The sequence below is a fragment of the Penaeus vannamei genome, chromosome 5 (assembly GCF_042767895.1).
Source record: "Penaeus vannamei isolate JL-2024 chromosome 5, ASM4276789v1, whole genome shotgun sequence".
NCBI classification, from domain to species: Eukaryota; Metazoa; Arthropoda; class Malacostraca; order Decapoda; family Penaeidae; genus Penaeus; species Penaeus vannamei.
This window is the reverse complement of record NC_091553.1, coordinates 21,906,566-21,921,565: the sequence shown is the minus strand read 5'-3', so window position 1 is coordinate 21,921,565 and position 15,000 is coordinate 21,906,566. Positions and strand designations below refer to the sequence as shown.

General features: G+C 42.6%; 1 protein-coding gene across 1 annotated transcript in view; it reads right to left on the bottom strand.

The window, feature by feature from the left end:
* LOC138861759 (dynein axonemal intermediate chain 4-like) overlaps positions 1-15,000 on the bottom strand; it is a 98,485-nt gene that overhangs the window by 33,898 nt on the left and 49,587 nt on the right. The gene's annotated exons all lie outside the window — the stretch shown is intronic.

The window sequence follows — 15,000 nt, the reverse complement described above, 5'->3', positions numbered from 1 at the left end:
ACAGTTCTGTAGAGGGGTAAACTGAAAGCGTTGGAACATGTGTAATATGTACGTGGGTGCTTTGACGATGGTGTTGTGTTCATTCCACGTCAGTCTCATTTTTAGTAAGTCCTCAACCGAAGAGGATAATGTCAAACTTCATGACGACTGTCTTTCTGTTGTTGACAAGAACAGTTGCGGACATTTCCAGCACCAATAACACTCTTTGTGGAGTTTTCCTTTAAAAATCACGATAACCAAACATCGATGACTGTATTTAAGGGGGACGTCGTGACGAAAATTTTCAAAAATACTCGAAAAATTGAAAAACTCTGGAATCTAGTGGGATTTGGCAATCCCGTGACGTAATATTTTGCTAAATATGTGAAAGTAAAGGAGTTATAACTAAATCTCTGCCCCCCCCCCCCGCCTCCCGCTCCGATGTTTACATTGTCGCGTCCTGAAAATATACTCAACAAATCTTTTTTTTTTTTTTTCGTTTTTTTCGGTTTATTTTGGCATTCTCTGGTAGCTACCTGGCAACTCTGTTTACCCATCAGCTGATCGTCAATACTGGGGCTCTGGGAGACAAAACTCCACCAGAAAATCAGAGAGACGCCAGCCAGCCTTCGTCCAGTCAACATCTGCCGGAACTGCTGACTCCTATCCGTCCCTGACGCGAGGGATAATTGCACCCGAGGCGCCGAGAGCTCGCCAAGCACGCTGTCAACGAAGGATCCACACCAAGTGGATGACTTTCATGCCTCTAGTGGTCCCAGGGCGCCGAGAGTTCGCCAAGGACGTAGTGAGCGAGGGATCGGTATGTTGTTCCGCCGAATTGGCCGACATAGCTTCAGACCTTTGACCAGCATTTTTGTTGGAACCATAAAGAGATACCTTGTGTTTTGTTTATTTCCTCTCTTAGGGTTGTCAATCACTTCCACTTAGCGTCCCCTCCCGTGCCAAGGTGAACCCCGTGGGCAGTGCCACAAGGGGGGCTGGTACATTGGCTACCTTCAACTCGGGATTAAGGTTCCACTATTAGGTTTTTTACTTTCCTCTTTTTTGCCTTAAGTAATCGAGGAAAGGGTAGGGGAAGTGAGTGATCTTAGCTCCGTTCTTTGCCTTCATTTTCGATATTCTTCGCTATGGCGAAACCAAAGAAGAAACCTCCACGTCCTCCTGTACCTGCAGAGGCTGCACAGAATCCAACTCCACCACCACCTGTGTTGGACACCAGTGCTTCTACTTCTTCGTTTCCTCCTGAGGAGCGTATGGAGGTCTCAAAGGATCCTCCAGACACCAATAACAATCATTCCACCTCAACCGCCTCATCTTCCCAATCTTCCACCAGCTACATTATCTCCACCAATGAAGACTTCCCTACCTCCACTGAAGCCCTGTTGGCTCTGGAGAAGGAATTTCCCTCATTGAAAGTATCCACCAACATCAGCAACAAAGGAGATTATATTCTCAAACCATCAAATCCAGACTCTCTACAGATCCTAGACCATAACAAAAGTACTCAGCACTGGAAAGACCATCAATCTTTCCCTATACTGCCCTCCACCCAAGAAAACCAAGATTGGTCCTCGAGGGTTATCCGCCTCTCGCCTTATAGCTCGTCTGTCCAAGGAAAAAACTCGACAAGTGCTTGTCAGTGTTTTGGGTGATCCTCCAACAGAGCTCTGACTTAGGGAGTACTGCCCGGAACCTATCAGGTGTGGGAAGTGCCAACGCTTCGATCACCATATTTCGAAATGCAGAAGTATGGCAAGATGTGGGGTCTGTTCCGAACCCCATCTCACTGACTTGAGCATTACCAAACTGAAAGAAGGGCACCCTACGTCTTGCCCTCACTTCTCGAGTAATTCCCTCATCAGATCTACGGCCTCCTAGGACTTTCACAAGAAAGATTCATGCATGGATCACCAATTCCCAGGCTGACTCTCCCTCTACATCTCGACTTTATTCCTCTGCCACCAAATCCGCAAGGCCAAGAGTGCCCCCAACAACTAAACCGCTTCTTCTCCTACTCCTGTAATCCTCCCATCCAGTAAATGCTCCAGTTGCAGCACTGCTAAAAGCTCCCAAGACATGGAGTTCTTAACTACGATCCTGCAGATGGGCTCGCCCTTGTTGGCAAGCACGCCAACCGAAAACACATAATGACGGCTATACAAACCATTCTCGCTGTCAAACCTACAGAAATTGCAGGGCCTTCAGACGCAGCACCGGAATCAGCTGCCGACCACCAAAACGTCGCGCAAGCTATGCCACCTAACGACTCTCCCGGTACTTCCTTAGAACCCAGCGACCCATCACACTGCTCAAACATCACCTCCTTGTCTGTGGTGTCCTTCCATGAAACTTAATCCACAGGACTCTCACAAAGGAAACGTTTCAGGAGATCATCCTCTGAAAGCAAAAAACTCAAGAAGAGTAGTTGCTCGTCTCTTGAAGCAGGACTTCAACTGAACCAGTATTCCACCGACACCCAAACCGCAAATGAGGATTTTGATCTTAACTTTCCACCACTCCAAGCGATCACTGTTCAGTCTTCTAATGACGGAACTCCATCAGTAATTCACATACCTGATGGACCTCCCCCGAACGATTATGCAGACTCTAATTTCAGTACTGATTCCAACGATGGCCAATAACCCAAACACTGAAGAAAAGATCAAACTCCTCCAGTGTAAATATCCATGGTTTACGAGTCAAGTTGCCTCTAGTCACACTTGCACTCGCTGAACAGCATTACAATGTCGTTCTGCTGCAAGAAACTCTTCTTCAAACCAGTATCACCATCCCGAACTATAAAGGATTCCATCAATTCCACAGTCAAGGTAGTAACAGGGAACTCACCATTCTAGTCCGGAGAAACCTTCATGCTGAGCCTCTCCAGATAACTGCTTCCTGTGGGCAAGAGATAGAAAGTCTAGCTGTCACCATATCCCAGCAAAACACCAAATTACCCATTTACAATATATATCGCCCACCCAGACTCGGTGCAACCCTCAAACTAGATCACCTTTTTGCTGCTGTCGGTACCTCCCCGTCCATAGTTGGTGGCGATTTCAATGGCCACTGTCCGACTTAGAACAAACCGTTGTCCTCCTCTGCCTCACGAGTATGCAGGGCTGGATGTTACCTTAACCGGATGCTCCAGACCTTCCCAGCTACCTCTCTTCTTAACAAACATGTGTCCAACCTCAGTGGGGGTGTACTTGACCTCTCCTTTGTCTCCATGGCATTACTTCCTTACACAATCTGGTCTCTCCATCCATATTTAGCCTCTGATCACTTTACATCCACCATTACCTTCGACCTACCTCGTCTACAGAGGCGCAATCCCAAACCACACTGGAACTTCAGGAAAGCCGACTGGCACAAATTTACTTACCTAATGAAATAATGAGCGGAAACTCACGTGCCTGCTCATGACTTAGAAGACCAGAAAAAAGAGATTGTTGCTGCCCTCCATCATGCAGCAAACCAAGCCATCCCCATAGTAGGCACCAGTGTCTTTACTCACAAGAACGACTGGTTCTACAACGACAGAGTCCGTGAACTTAAGCACCGTCTCATCGTACTCAAGAAAAAACTCAAATGGCATTTCTCTCCCTCCCTTCTTGGAACCTTCCAAGTAGCTCACAGGCTGATCTGAAAAGAAATTCAGGAAATCCGCACCAACTCTAGGTTAGAATGGTGTGAATCCCTTAATGCTCACACTTCCCTCCATGACCCATGGACGAAATTTAACATGGTTTCTGGTAAATACAGAGAACAACCTAGTCACCCTCAGCCATTGCAGATCACAAATGATCTCATCCGATCCTTTCAAGCAAGAAGTAGCAATACACAGTTACCGCAATCCACCCTCAACAGAACCCAGACCCTCTCACCTGGCCGTGAATTTAGTATCCACACTGCTATTGCTCTCCCCTCAGACCATGATGTCCCCTTTACACTGTTTGATATCAAAACCAGCAAGGATACAGCCCCTGGCATAGATAAAATTTCATACTCTATGCTCAATTACCTTGGCGATCACGCACTCACGCAGGTAACCAACCTCTTTACAGCCTCACTCAACTCAGGCCGATTACCGTCCCAATGAAAAGAAGCCAATATTCATCCCATTCCAAAAAACACCACACCACCCTCCTACCGTCCCATATCATTGCTAACTTACCTTAGCAAACCAATGGAACGAGCTATTTTAGCAAGACTTCAACGCAAAGTACCCCATCCTGACAAGCATATTTACGCTTGCTTCAAGGGACTTGGAACCAAAGATAATCTCGCCACCATCCACAGCACCATTGATGGAAAAGATGGTCTTGCGGTCTTCCTAGACTTAGAGAAAGCCTTCGAACTTGCAAGACGGGAAGTCATTGTACAAATCATTACTTCATGAGGTGTCTCAGGCAAGATACTCTCCTGGACTAACGACTACCTTCTCCATCGAAAGGCAAGAGTCAGATTGCAAGGGCACTACTCAGTTTTTAAGGTTTTTGAAAATGGAACCCTCCAAGGAGGGATTTTAAGTCCCTTCTTGTTAAATCTCTTTATAGCAGAACTCCTTTCCATACAGCTTACGCCTGCCACACACCTGTCCGCCTATGCCGACGGCCTTCAATTGATTGCCACTGGTGCCTCTCGATTTCCACATGCTCAGCAAGCTCTTGATCTCATAACTAGTGTCACACCCTAGGACTTAAGCTAAACTCAAACAAGATGAGGGCTCTACAAATCAGACGCTGCATTCCTAACCACCATCTGTACATAGAAACCAATAAGATAGAATGGGTCACTTCTCACAAATGCCTTGGAATCATTATCAACACTCAAAATGATTCTTCCTCACAACTGAAAAACCTGGACAAAACCAAAGCAAGAATTAATGTCTTACGATGTCTCACCACAACAAGACTAGGCACTGGCTTCCATGTCCTAAGATCTTTCTATGTACATGCTATCCGGTCGCTCATAGACTACAGCTCCTTTTCCCTACTGTCTCTTACCCCAGCCCGGGTTAATAATAATGAAACCATCCAGAATAGGTGCATGCGTGTCATCATCGGTGCCCCTAGATGGACGCGCCTCGTAAACCTGCGTCTGCGTCATACAAGAATCCAGCAGATTGTAGCAGAACATGTATGCGCGGCATTGCTGCACCACATCATGGATTTGCAGAACCCAATCCCTAGGAACCACTTGCAGCTTATCTAACTAACAGTCTCCCAAGACCTAAGGGGAACTGCTCTCCGAATAACCTCCAGAATCTACAAGAGACTATCTCTTCAATTGAAAAGGACAGAGACATGACTGTCATTTACACTGATGGGTCTGTTGATCCAGATTCAGGCAGAGCTGGAGGTGCATTTCTTTGCAACGACCATGTACAGGCATCGAGACTCAGCAATGATTCCTCCATTCTCCAGGCAGAACTGTTCGCTATTCGATCAGCATTGGCATATGCACTATCCTGTATAAAACCTACAATATGTATTTTCACTGACTTCCTCTCTGCCATTCACACCTTACAGAAACAGGTTCACTTAGACAATGTTTATTTAGTAACATCAACTCTGTTCAAGCTACAACAGCTGACTCAACAAGGAAAGACAGTCCAAATAACGTTGATTCCCAGTCAAACTCAGCAGCCAAATCCAGCCTCCACCAAACTTACAGCCGATTAAACCAAGCATCAGTCAGATAAAAAAAAAAAAAAAAAAAATAAAAAAAAGCTAAGATTACTGCTAAGCAAATTGCACTCATCCAACATCAAGTCTGGGTTCAAATGGGTTCACCTTCGGCGCCCTGGTACAAAACTGTCATCGAATACGAAACCATCACTATCCCCCGTTCCATGTCTAGGAAGGATGCTGTTATCATCCACCGGCTACGACTAGGCTACCCTTGTAGTTGGGAGATCGATGAACGAGTGCCAAAAGAGTGCAATCATTGTCAGACTGTGGTGAGCCATCTACTTACACACTACCTCCTAGACTGTCAGGCAGTCTATCACATCAGACCTCACAACTTCAGGGATGTACCAGATACAGAAACCTCACAGAGAAGCACTGTAGCAGCAACTTGTGCCTGCACCATACTAGAGTCAGAGGAATCTTTCCAAACAATCTCTATGGTTCCTCCCCCGAGATAAACTTTATCAAATGTAAACTCAGCACAAATGCAAACCAAATAAAATCACCTTAATTAGCACCAATAACCGGGTGGCGAAAGTGGAACCCGGACTACCTAACTCACGGGTAGTGAATAAAAAAAAAAAAAAAAAAAAAATCAGAAAGGTTGCCAGCTCCTACCTCCACACCATATCGCAGATGTAGTCCCATATAACACAGTAAGGGGACACTACTAATTGTAGATGTTATTTTAGTATATGATAAACGTAATATGAGCAGAAATACTTTTTAATCACAGCTGCAGCAGTTGTTTATACATTTAAATACCTCATGTGGTCAGGTTAGGCACTACAAAGCCTGTGGTGACATACATACTTCCACAATTATGTGCAGTTATTACCATTAGTACTTTACAAAAGGAGGGGACAATGTACCAACTACACTTCAGAATACCATGTGAATGCCACAGAATGCAGCAAGATTGCCACAGATATCAGAAATCTAAAAAAATGAATAAATAAATAAAATATTTAAAAAAGAATAATAAAAATCGAGGGAAAAGTTTCCTAAATTTCAGAGCCCCATATCTCAAAACTACACTTTTGTCAACATTTAGCCTTTTTTTTAATTCATCCATAAATACTTGGGCGATTCTAATGGGGTTTGGATCATTTAAAAGCTGAATATATTTGCGATGGTTCTCTTAGAAATTTTCATTTTAGGTAATAGTAGCCCATATATTATATTGTGATGTTCATAAGACTGAACATTTAGAAAAAAATATAAATTCCCACTAAACTAAAACGGAATTTAAAACTCCGGTCTTTGCAAGTTTTAGGTATTGCTATAGACTATAGATGGTATTCTTTTCAACAAGTTTGTTCAGTGGATAAGTTATTTCATGAATAACTTTATTATTTATTATCCAAATGATATGAAACTTGGTGGTATTTATCACTTTATATGTATGTATAGCATATTAAAAACTCTAATTAAATTAAATATCCGATCATAACTGATGAACTTCTGTCTCAAGCGCGACGGCACCCTTAAGGAGGACTGTTTATTAAGCATATTCCAAGTTGATATTCATGTTTCAAAAACTATAACACTTAAAAGCATAAAATGTCATTCACCTGTATCTATTGCTCTCCATGGCCGGCCGCTGTTCCGTAGCAGCATTTCCGCCGTTTTCTAAGACAATAGATGAGAAAGAAAACGGATATAATCAATAATATTGAGCCATGCACTATCACAAACGGATTACAGCTAACTCTTCCTTTGATATGAGAAACGATAATGGCTTTATACAACAATTATTTAAATGAAAATTTCATCTACTATTTCCTGCATCTCCTTATAGAAAATGTATTAGATGTATAACTTGAGAAAATGTGACACTGAACCTGTAAACTTTTTTTTTTTTCAAAAGAATATGGCCAAATAAAGTCCGGCAAATGGATGTTATGCGGTCCACATTGTTACTTTATGCAAAAGATTTCCTTGGACTAAATACACTGACAAGTGCTCGCAGTGCCGATTTTCAATAGTTTTGAGTCGCTGTAAGATCAATTTTGCTTGCACCCATTTTCTTACTCGCAGATATTTGAATTCCAACATAACTTAAACAATAAAATAAAACAAAGTCCATCTTTATCACTTGATTATTGTCACCAGAATAGCGTTATTAAGAATCTTCTACAACAAATATTGATATTTTACAAATGCGATCTTCATTCTTTGGATAACTTCTGGTTTCTGCTCATCCGTCCGGGGATTATCACTAAAATATTTGGTCCCATATGTTCTGATCAGAAAAGACGAAGAAAAGAACCGGATAACAAATAATCAAACAAATCCTCTGGTCGCTCGCGGCCTGTAGTTCGATAGGTCCACTACTTTGATGAAAACTATCTCTGATGCTCGCACCATAAATGCTCTTCTCTCGCCTATACATTGGCGTTGGTCGCTACGATGCGTCCGTAAAAAACGACATATTTTCCAACTGACAAACTGGTAAAGAGCTTATTTGTGTCACTTACACTGTCACTTCCTACCAGTGCAATGTCAATATCATTGTCACTTTTCACGTTTTCTAATCTTCAAAAGATATTTATCACTATAACTCCTTACTGCTTGCAACGCGAGATTAAATTAGAAGAGTTAAAGGACGGGTCAACAGATTGACCTTGGCTGCCCCTGGAGCGCTGACACAACACGTTCTCTCAGTACGAGAGAGAGAGAGAGAGAGAGAGAGAGAGAGAGAGAGAGAGAGAGAGAGAGAGAGAGAGAGAGAGAGAGAGAGAGAGAGACAGAGAGAGACAGAGAGAGAGAGCGTGTGTGCATACATATACATATTTGTGTGTGTGTGTGTGCGCGCGCTCTTTCTCTTTCATTATTCATCCCAGTCATAATTAAGAATACTTTTCCTTCCCGTATGTTCTAAGGGGAAAACTTAAGGTTAAGAAGCTTCTGAACTATGCTCATAATACTGATGTAGATGCAGTGATCAAAGCACCCTGTCACGTATAGCTTCATAGTTCCTTCGCAGTTTGCTTCAGCGCTGAAATTATGTGTTACTTCAATAGAAAGAATTTCTTAGGATCCGAATTATCGGGTGTATGTGAAGAAATGGAAAAAGTCCCACACGGGACATTTCCTTCTTATTGATTTTTTTCCTCGTCTTAAACTGCGAGTTTCTTCTTTAGACGGTTGGCATGCTTCCTCTCTCTCCTGTTTCCTCCGCTTCTCTTCCTCGCTTACTTCTTCCCGAGGACCCACTTCAGCGATAATGAAATTCCGATGTAGGTCAATACTGAGTTGACGACCGAGATATTCTTCTCGTTCGCACAAAGGCATGAGCACAGCCTCAGTTCTCGTTTCGTTCGTATGGAGACGGACTTTACGGACTCCTTGATTCGACTCCCACGTCATCTTTCATGTGTGTGGCTTTTAAATTTAACACTTGACCACAAACGAATCTATAATAATTTTTCTCCTTATTTTTTTTTTTTTTTTTTTTTTTTACAGAAATGAAATATAATAGGTGTATGAAATGAGAAGTAAAAACAAAATATGATATACAGATATGTGATAAAAATAAGCCTTGCAAGATAATTTCATTCTTTCCCATCTTATCCACAAACACAGAGAGTGCTCAAGAACTTGGTCCATTGCAGGTGAAAGTTTCGAGAATTTCAGTGCGTTTCTCCAGTGTTATGTATATTCACAGATACTTGGAAAAATAACCTTCAAATAGTGCGTGTATGTGTCCATATATACTATGTGTGTGTGTCCATATATACTATATATGTGTGTGTGTCCATACACACTATATATGTGTGTCCATATATACTATATGTGTATGTGTGCGTGTGTATGTGCGCGCGCGTGTTTGTACATTTTCACATTTTATCATTATTGTTTAACGGCATTTCATGCCAAAGCAGGTCTCGTCAGATTCATTATTGAGCACAATCGATGTCTGATTGGATGCCCTTCCTATTCAACCGTGGTTCAGCGCCACCTGTGCCATTACGGCAACTTTCCCCAAAGTCTTGACTTTCCCTGCTATGAGAGGAACCGAGATGAGTATCTCCGCCTCGAGCGGCACCGAGTGAGAACCGTCCTGTTCGTCTTTGGCCCCTGGTGCAAGGGGGAAGAGGATACCAAAACAAAAACTGTAGTATAATTTGCTTAGTGAGCTTATTACTTGGTTGCCTATACGGGGATTATCATATGTTGGGTATACCTATACTGTAGAAATAAGTAATATACATTACAATTAACAATGGTGCCTCACTAAAATTTTGATCAACGAATACAAGCTCACACTCCGACACGCTGCAGACACGGAGCACACTTTGGAAATTATTCAAACCCTGGTGGACAATATGCGTCTGAAAACAATTATCATGAAATACCAGCCATAGATATCATGCCAGCAGAAAGTTAAGAATAACAATAGACTTCATCTGCACCGCCAAATCCTTGCAATTATTTCAAGTCGTGTGGGCAGAACATTGACGTACAAAACCCATTGAGAATCGCATCGCCTGAACAAAACCAACCACCTCGCAATATAATTATTATGGTATTTGAGTTTTGAATGGCTTGCAGCCAGTGCCATAACAAATGCTAGAATATTGGGTTATCAGAAGAAAAAGAGAATGTTGCATTCACATGTCATACATTCCTACCGTGCTCTATCATATTTGTTAAAGTTATTCTTCACATATTGGTGATGTTGACTATCATAAAAGGTTTATGCAAAAATAATGATAATACACACACATACACAAATGGCCTCACAGGCGAACCAGCCTGTGAGGCCATTCCCCACCGCGACTGCAGCCTCGTGCCCCTTGTTCCCATCATATTTTGTTTTACACACGAATATGTGATATATTTTCTACTGATGATATTCAGTTGATTTGACAATGAGAACGAAGTTAAAATGTCGACAAGAGAATATGACATATATATGACAAGAAGAGGCCCTGCCGTATTACATGACAGCCAGGCACAGCGGAACGTCATGCTCTCTTGCCTTCTCCATGATGGGCCTAATGCTGAATATCTGGCCTGTTGCCCCAACTTTCTTTTGGACACAGAGAAGGATATGTGTGTGTGTTTGTATGTATGTGTGTATACATGTTTGTGTGTTTGTAAATAAATGTGTGTGTTTATGTATGTAAACACACACACACACACACACACATACACACACACACACACACACACACACATACACACACACACACACACACACATACGCACACACACACACACACACACACATATATATATATATTATATATATGAATTTATGCATATATATATATATGTATGTATACACGCACACACACACACACACACACACACACACACACACACACACACACACACACACACACATATATATATATATATATATATATATATATATATACGTACATGTATCTATCTATATAACTATATGTTTATATATACATACTCGCGCATACACAATCAAACGCATATACATTTGTGTGTGTAGCTGCCTACGCTTATACCTGGTATACACTGTTGTTGTTGAACTAGTATAGCGCGAATGAGTTTAAAAGATCATACATTGTCAAAGCATTCTGCTGAAAATATATGTTTGCTAAATCATTTCTTACAAAATATTTTTATTATTCTTTCGTGCAATTAGCCGTCGCTTTGTTATTGCCAGGCATGAACATTTCCTTGTAACGAGGAAATGCGCATGGTCACATATATTATGTATGTGTGTGTGTGTGTGTGTGTGTTGCATATGTTATATGTTTTATTGTATATACATTTCCGCACTCTCCCTCCAATTCGACTCGGTTCAAAAGTTTTGATCTGGGTTGCGCCAAAGAAATCCTCATATTGTCATGTTTTATTTATATGTAAAAAAAAAAAAAAAAAAAAAAAAAATCGGGGCAGTAAAGCACTAGAACTCAAACCTGAAACTGCAGATTTTTTTTTTTTGTTGTTGTTTTTTTGCCAAATATCACATCACTGGTCAACAATTAGACAACGTGGAACAGTGGTTAGCGTGTTGGTTTAGCAATCTTGCCGACCTGCGGTCAATCCCACGTTCTCCCAGTGGATGGTAACCCCAGCCATCCCTTGCACACAGGGGGAGATTTGGAAGCAAAATATTATAGACAATATGTCACATCAAAGAATATCCATTATAACAAAAGGAATTAAAGCTAAATCTTTAAAAATCTATAAAATCATTAGGCATTGCATTCAAGTTTTTAGAGGTGTGGAAATTCGAGCCAATTAATTCTCCCTCCACAAACGAGCAATTGTATTTTTGTTAAGGTGAGCAACCATCGAACAACAGTTAAACATTCTTTCTGTTGTTCCCAAGCGTGTGTCAAAGCGCATCTTTGTGAGTTAGCGTGTGTGTGTCCATATGAACGTGCACAATACACCTCGTGTATGTGCGTGAAATGACTTGTAACAACTAAATTTTCTTTACGTTCATAGATCAACCCTTCGTATATTTTTTTTAGAAATTTCACTAGAGTAGTAAATATCAAATATTTGGTTAACAAATTGACACATACACGCAAATACATACATACATACATACATATATATATATATATATATATATATATATATATATAGAGAGAGAGAGAGAGAGAGAGAGAGAATATATATATGCCCAATTTCAACTTGAACAGCGGTTTCTCTCCTGCCGACAGCCTCCTCGCTTCCCACATCCTTCGTCTCCTCCCTTATGCCGGTCACCCGTCACATAGACCGCCTGATCCTTCGACCTGACCTGACCTCCCTTCGCTTTCGTTCTCCTGTCCTCACCTGCCCCGTGGTTCTCGAGCGTTTCTCCTCCTTTCCCTTTTATACCGCTTACTCTCCCTTGCCTCCTTATCAGCCTCCAGGTTAGTACAGTGGTAACGTGTCGGCTTCTCATCCGAGGGGTCGGCGGTTCGCGCCCCGCCCAGGCGCGAGAAGTTGCAATTGTCACCCAGAGGTTACTGCTGTGGCTGGGCACCACGGTGGGGTAAGGACTAAGCTCTGTACACGGTGATCGAGTCGACATTTGTCGGCACAGGCCGGGCTCCCCCATAGCCCGAGCGAGGCTCAGCTTCGCATATCGGACTTATCCTTATCCTTGCCTCCTCACTTGAGTTCTCAGCCAGAACCAGCAGCTACAATCTGCCTCCAATGATGAGAGAAAAACAACAAACCTTAAATCCAGAAAGACTTGCTCTCATAAGAGACAAGGCACTCGAAGCTGATGACACGGATGCCTTGTTCTCTCTTAGGGAACTAAGAAAATCATACAAAACCAATTCTGGATCAGCACCGGGATCTGATGGGATCTCCCACCCCATCATTTCGCATTTAGGCCTTGCAGGAGGCCACGGTGCCACAGAGCTGGAAACAAGCCACAATAGTTCCCATCCCAAAACCAAAGGAGCCTGGCAAGTACCGTCCCATCTCTCTTCTCAGCTGCCTGGGTAAAACAGCTGAGAAGATGGTACTCAACAGGCTCCGATGGAAGACGGGTCCCCCTCATGAACACCTGCACGGGTTCACAAGGGGTAAGAGCACTGCTCACAGCATTTTCACACTCTTAAGCACAATCTGCACCTCGCCCGCTGTGGTTGTCTTCCTTGACCTGGAGAAGGCTTTTGAACTGGCAAGCCCGCTTGCCATTCAAGAGACCTTAATCCACAAAGGAGTCAAAGGCAGACTCTTGGCCTATTTTAAAAATAGGTCAGCAAATGTCAGATTTCAAGACCACCTCTCACAGCACATGCCACTTGAAAATGGAACTCCTCAGGGAGGGGTTCTTAGTCCAGCCCTGTTCAATACCCCTATGTCCAACATACTCGGCATTCACCTGTCAGAGGGATGCAAGATCATCTCTTATGCAGATGATTTGGCAATCATAGCCTCTGGCAATCACTGCCTAACTAGAGCTCATCGTTGTCTGAACCTGGTGTCTGAAGAGTGTTGTAGGACGGGTCTAAAAATATCGGCAGCAAAATCCAAAGCAATGGCTCTGAGAATTAATGTCAGAAATAAAAAAACTCACTATACAGGGTATGGACCTGGAATGGGTGAAGGACTATCTATACCTTGGTGTATGGATAGGACACACTCACTTTCGAAAAGGAGATCCAATACCTGCTTGACAAAACCAAGAAAAGACTGTCAGTCATGAAAGTCATGACAGGGAGACACATAGGAGCAGGACACAAAATACTAAAATCATTCTATGTACATGCTGTCCGTCCTATTATTGACTATGCATCTGTCGCCCTCATTGCTTCCAGTACAACAAAACGCAGCAGCCAGGAAAATTCTAGGTGCAACTAAGTGGACAAAGGTCATCAACCTCCTCATGGAAGCTGATTTACCATCCATGGACACCAGAATTGATCTAATAGCACCACAGTTCTTTTTCAAGGTCCTGCAGGCACCCAGAAACTCCTACACATAGGAGCAGGACACAAAATACTAAAATCATTCTATGTACATGCTGTCCGTCCTATTATTGACTATGCATCTGTCGCCCTCATTGCTTCCAGTACAACAAAACGCAGCAGCCAGGAAAATTCTAGGTGCAACTAAGTGGACAAAGGTCATCAACCTCCTCATGGAAGCTGATTTACCATCCATGGACACCAGAATTGATCTAATAGCACCACAGTTCTTTTTCAAGGTCCTGCAGGCACCCAGAAACTCCTATCTAAGACAAAGAGTTCTCAGACGCCTACAAGATTACCAGTTGTTTGCGGACAATTCCTGGCTCACACATACAGCCAGAGTTTTGATACGCTTTCAGCTAAAAGAATCATTGCTTGCCAAGGGCATGGACACCCCTCACCCTGATTACAAAGAACCCCCGCCATGGGCAAACGAAATAATCGAATTCTCAATTCTAAATCTCACAATGAGAAAAGATCAATATTCCATGCCTAGCCTAAAGGCACAAGCACAAAGGGTCATTGTTCAAATAACTCCTCCGGGTAGCATAACATACTACACGGACGAATCCGTGGATCCAATAAACCATACTGCAGGCGCCGGCTTTGCAACAAAGGATACCACAGTATCCATTACGGTTGCGATCATGGAAGCCCTGACACACGCGTCCCTAAGGGCAGGACACGTCATTCACACAGATTCAAGAGCAACTATTGACACCTTACAGCATAGCATGCCCCCTGACAACATCTACCTCTTGACAACAGTGCTAACCATAGCCCAAAGAATCCTCAGTCAAGGTAGAAGAATCATCATTAACTGGGTCCCAAGCCACATAGGCATACAAGGGAACGTGCTTGCTAATAAACTAGCTGAAAAGGGCAGG